Source organism: Peromyscus eremicus, chromosome 8a, assembly GCF_949786415.1.
Source record: "Peromyscus eremicus chromosome 8a, PerEre_H2_v1, whole genome shotgun sequence".
NCBI classification, from domain to species: domain Eukaryota; kingdom Metazoa; phylum Chordata; class Mammalia; order Rodentia; family Cricetidae; genus Peromyscus; species Peromyscus eremicus.
The window spans coordinates 22,267,893-22,273,645 of record NC_081423.1 but is presented as its reverse complement, the minus strand read 5'-3'; the positions used below and the strand labels follow the sequence as shown (position 1 = coordinate 22,273,645).

The window sequence follows — 5,753 nt, the reverse complement described above, 5'->3', positions numbered from 1 at the left end:
CAAAGAAGAAAAGTCAAGAAAGGATAGCGGTGTTGTATATGAGCAGAAAACTGGAAGAGAGCATTCAGGAACAGTAAAGAACTGTAGATGTAACCAACCTTCTTATTAAATAAGAAACACAGAACCAATGCAAAGAAGAAAGCCAAGAGGTCAGAGCTAAGAGCTAAAACCTTACCCTTCCTCCTGCAGTGGTCCTACCTCTCCGAACCAGAGCTACCCCTGTGTTAAAGTCTTTATATAGAGTTCCTGTTCTGCCTTCTCATTGGTTGTAAACCCAACCACATGACAGCCTCGTCATGGCCTGTCTGTATAGGCCTCCAGGTTTTCCATGCTTGGTATTGAGATTAAAGGTATGTGTATCCAATACTGGCTGTATCCCTGAACACACAGAGACTTACCCAGCTCTGACTACCAAGTGCTGGGATCACAAGTGTATGCCACCACTGCCCTGCTTTCCTATGGCTTGCTAATAGCTCTGACCCCCGAGCAACTTTATTTATTAACATACAAATAACATTTTAATACAAATAAAATATCACCAAAGAACCATCCTGAGGGAAGAGGTATCCCTTTCAGGCTCATTTATGCACTTAATCTCCATTCATTTAGTAAAGGTGTAGCAAGAACTGATCTATCCTTTCATATAAAGTGCACAAAACAAAGATGTTGTGGCTTATAATAAAAAAGAAAAGCAGAAAAGGAAGAGGCAACACACATAAGCAAAATATATAAGACATGAAATGGAATCAAGTACCTCAAACTTTTTTTAAAAAATGCAAAATGAATTTGTGAGTTTCAGGAGTAAGGAGTTAGAATTTCTAGTTAGATGGGGCCATTTGAAAGCTATTGATTGAGAAAAGCGTTGAAGATACCTTTCTGCACAACAGCCATGACTAATATGTTAGCAGCAGAAGAAGGAAGCTGCTGTTACTGAGAAGAGAGTGAATAGAGAAAGAATAAATGATGTCAAAAGAACAGTAGGGATCAAGATCTATAGGATCCTGAAGATGTCCTAATTCTTGTTCTGAGTGAAGCGACTGGTTTCAGCTAGAGGAGTGAGATGGTATTCTGATAAAAGAGGAAGGATATAATGCAAGCAACAAATTAAATAAGAAACTTACAGAGATGATCAAGGTGAAGGATTATGTCTTTAATGAAGGTGAATGAAGCCCTTCCTGTTGGCTTGGAAGTTGGATGTGAGAGAGACTAATAAAGAATGATTGAGCTGTTTTGCTTTTGAGTTACTGGAATAATGGAGTTACCAAAATTAAGATGATGGATGTGAGTGTAGCAAGTTTAGTTAAAGTCAAGAGCAAGAAATAAAAAGCATATGAATTAAAAACGAATGAAGTTGTTTGTATATGACATGCTACAGACTCAGGATTATGTGTAAAAACCTATGTCCCTGAATAACAGAAATTAAACTGTTAAAGCTAATGAATTTCATACAATTTGAAGATGCAGAATCATCATATAAACATCACTATCATTTGTGTTTATACTAACAACAAATTATTAGAGGAAAAATTAATCCTATTTACTATAGCATAACAAATAAAGCCCTTAGGTATGAATTTAATCAGGGAGGTGAAAGATTACTGTAAAAAAAAAAAACTGTATAAGACATTGATCAAAGCAATTTCAGAAGATGCAAATGAAGGAATCACATATTCATAGATTGTACTAATTAAATATTATAAAAATGTCCCTCCTTCCCAGTGTGATCTAGAAAATCACTGGAATTCCAATCCTTTTCATGGAGGTAGAAAAATGATTCTAAAACTCATAAGAATTTACAAAAGACCTTAGGTAGCTCAAATGAGCAAAGCTGAGGGGAAAGATGCCCCATTGGACACTCAAGCAGCATGGTTTCATACACAGGAAGGCAATTTGATATTTAGGACAAAATGTACACTGAAAACACCCATTTTAAGGTAACTAACATGTAAATGCTATGTAAAGCTGGAAAACTAAATTAAATTGCCATGATAATGAGTCTAGTCAAAGGCAAAAGGGAGATTTAAGTAGTGCTACAACAAATCAGTTGACTATCATAGAATGTTCTCATTGGTGTTGTGAAAAGAATATGTAGAACTTCCCTAGTCCCTGATGTTTAAATCTTTAGCATCTAGATAACAAGACAGGCTCTAAGATCATTTTATAATAGGCCATTTGCCAAATGTTTTGGGGACACTGCTTGTGAATTTCTTGTGAATTCTGATTCTAGTCAAGCAACTGCTACTCTGTCCCTTACGATGTAGGCATGCCCAGCATGCTTCATCACAGCAAGTAGCCAAGAAGGCAGAAGGTACATGTGTTGGAAGTGGGTGACAGTGAGTCAGTTTCATGATCCAGTAATCTAATCCAGAATGTACTTGGTCATAGTCTTTTTTTCAGAAGCCAGTAGTTAGCTCCAGACTAAATGGCAGGGAGGGGATTAAATAGAAAGTGAATACTGGGAGATAGAATCAGTGAGACCTGTATCATCAGTTGCCTAACACACAGCCCATATTATTAAATAAAGCATATGTAGTATTAAGACTATTTATCAACAAGCTATGATCCCAAATTCTTATTTATTCCTTTAGTTTCATTTTTATGTTAGGGTATATGTGTGCATGTGTGCATGTGTGTAAGAGAGAGAGAGAGAGAGAGAGAGAGAGAGAGAGAGAGAGAGAGAGAGAGAGAGAGAGAAAGACAGAGACAGAGACAGAGAGATAGGAGAGGGGGAAAAGGGAGGGAGAGAGAGACCGACAGAATGTGGTATATGCACATCTGATATATGGTACCTAGGAAGGCCAAGGCAGACACTAATATCATTCTGTATCACTTTCTATTTATTCCTTTGTGGTTCTATCTCTCCTTGAGCCTATAGTTAGGCTGGGAGCCAGCAATCTCCATCAATACTATTGTTTTCACTTCCCACAGTGACGCTGTTGCAGGCACAGGATGGCATGTGTTTTTTAAAATGCATTCTGGGATTCAAACTTCCATCCTCATGCTTTTGTACCAAGCCCTTAAACATTGGCCACTCTCTCCATTCATTCCCTCCCTTGGTTTCCTTTCTGTACTCCTAGAAATATCATCTTTTCTTTTTCAATATTCTTGATTCTTGACATTTCAGTCAAGAATTATATGCAATTTTGCATGTTCCTCGCTCTTAAGAAATTGATTTACATGCAATTTCTAAGTTTGTACTATTAGCTCCAACCATCTACCAACCATCTATTTGCAATCTTTAGTGTTTCATGAAGAGCTTCCAATATATTTGTTGTTTGATCCATTAAGGAATTTGACACATTTAAACTAAATGGCCTTATCCATGGAAATTCGCATAAACAATGGGGGAAAGTTACTGAGGGTTGTATGTAAAATATATAGCTGTGATCATAGTGTAAGTGTTATTTCATCACTGGTTTTCAGTTGCTATAACTAAAGAACTCACTCATGTGGAGATGAAAATGAATATACATCTATTCTCTCGCAAGAAGGCTTACAACATACTCAAGGAAACTCAAATTCCTGTAAGCAATGCACTCCAGCTCTTTAGCTGGATAACACTGCTATTTTTTTTTTCTTCATCCCTCAGCTTTCTTGGCACATCCTTCTTGTCATTTTCGTGTTGTAGCCTTGTTTCAGGTTCCTACTGCCAACAGCTGGGATAATCTCTTCCCCAACATCTGGATCTGCCACCAAAGTTTACCCCTGTGCAACAGCTAAACACAGATGCAAGTCTGATGATCTCTAATTACCAGGTCGGCTGTGCATTTGCCTCTCAGTTGGTGACAGATTGGAGGAGATTTTAAATAGAATACCTACATTCATATAATGTTTTTCATCATGCATATCTGAAACAAAAACTTTCCAAAAATCTACTGTAAAACTGTTTCCCATACTTCTGTCACTATCATTGCAAAGCAGTCCATGGAGGTGGGATGGATGACAGTTTTTTTTTTTTTTAATAAGAACATAAGGTAAGCAATTTAAAAGTCATCAATAGATTGTAAATTAAATGTGTAATTTAACCGGTAAGCATTAAACAGGAAGGTAATTGCAGAATGGTGGAGCTTTGGCTGTGGCTCCTAAGAGAGCAGAGTGGCAAGAAGTTACATTGCTATGCAGACTGGGAATGAGAGGGTTTCAACCAGAAGGAGCATTCCATAAAACGATATATACATTATCTGTGCTTTAATAAATCCACCAGTATAAAAGGATATTTGACTTTTTCTACACTTCTTAAACATGCACCTTGAGAAAAAATATACTGTGTTTTGTTCCCAAGCACAAATACCATAGTTCTGAAATTCTTTTGAGTAGAAATGATCATTCATTTTAACAAAAAAATAAAAAATTAAGAACTTTTATAACTGCATGTCCATACTCATTTTAAAATAATATAGTATATTATACAAAATAGTTATATTATAAATATCCAGAAATAGTGTAATAGATACTGAGGAAAAAAAATCTCAGGTTCTGTCTGTGTGAGATCGCTTTTCAGAGTCCAGCGGTTTTCCAATGCCTGAGCCACGGTGGCGGCTGTAGGAGCAGAGATGGAGAGAGCCCATTATGCTAAAGATGAAAGGCTGGGTTTGGCTGGCCCTACTTTTGGGGTTCCTGCTGGGAACTGCCTGGGCTTGAAGGAGCCATGACCTACACTGTGGAGCTTTCAGGGCTCTGATGGATGAATTAGAGTGGGAAATTGCCCAGGTAAACCCCAAGAAGACCATTCAGATGGGATCCTTCCGAATAAATCCAGATGGCAGCCAGTCAGTTGTGGAGGTACCTTATGCCCGCTCAGAGGCCCACCTCCCAGAGTTGCTTGAGGAGGTGTGTGACAGCATGAAGGAGTATGAAAAACAGATTGACCCTTTCACCCACTGCAAGAACTATGTACGTGTTGTGGGTGGGAATGGAGAATCCAGTAAACTAGACTTACAGGGCACCTGAATCGATTCAGTACATGCTCAAGTTTGCCTGTGAGAGTATTGTGGAAGAGTATGAAGATGAACTTCTGAGTTCTTTTCCCAAGAGGCTGACAATGTTAAAGATAAACTTTGCAGTAAGCAAACAGGTCTATGTGACCATGCCCTGCACAAATCACGTGATGAACTATGAATCATTGGGAGCAGCTTACACCAACTAGAAGGAACATCCCTAGAAGGGGATGGTGGTGGCATTGCCTTTTATATTATGTTTTTATGGAAATGAGCTGAAAAAAATGTCTGAAACCAAAAAAAAAAAAAAAAAAAAGGATCTTTCAGTTTTTGTAAGATTCTCCAAGACTCCATTTGCTCTACTGGCAGATTCTATTAATTTTAAAGGGAATTTCCCAGCTAAATCTAAGTTTATGTTTCTGCCTCCTTGTTTGCATCACTCACAGAGAAATAAAATCATTTCTCAAGTGCTGTTGGCTTTTCTTAACATCATCTCTGTTTATCCTGGGACATCTAGTAGGGATTCTGAGCTCTCTCTGTTGTCTTCATCTTAAACTGTAAGGACTGGAATCCATTATTTTGCACATGCTCCATTTATGGCTTATGTTGCCAACTTCTTTGTCTAACCTTTATTTTTTTATGTTTTCTAATTACTGTAGCTTAATGTTTATGCACAGAGATTTTGAAGGCAGGTGGAATGTATATTCATGTTGGCTTTTATACATACAGATAAATGTTAATTCTGTAAGGTATTCTAAATTCTGTTAATTACGGGCAAGGCAGTTATAGTCCCTTAGCTTCAAAGCTTTAACCTCA

The 5,753-nt window shown here is 37.6% G+C and overlaps 1 pseudogene; it reads left to right on the top strand.

Moving 5' to 3' along the window:
• The first annotated feature begins 4,578 nt into the window (after positions 1-4,578).
• LOC131915949 (protein canopy homolog 2-like) lies at positions 4,579-5,118 on the top strand (annotated as a pseudogene).
• The last annotated feature ends 635 nt before the right edge of the window (positions 5,119-5,753 follow it).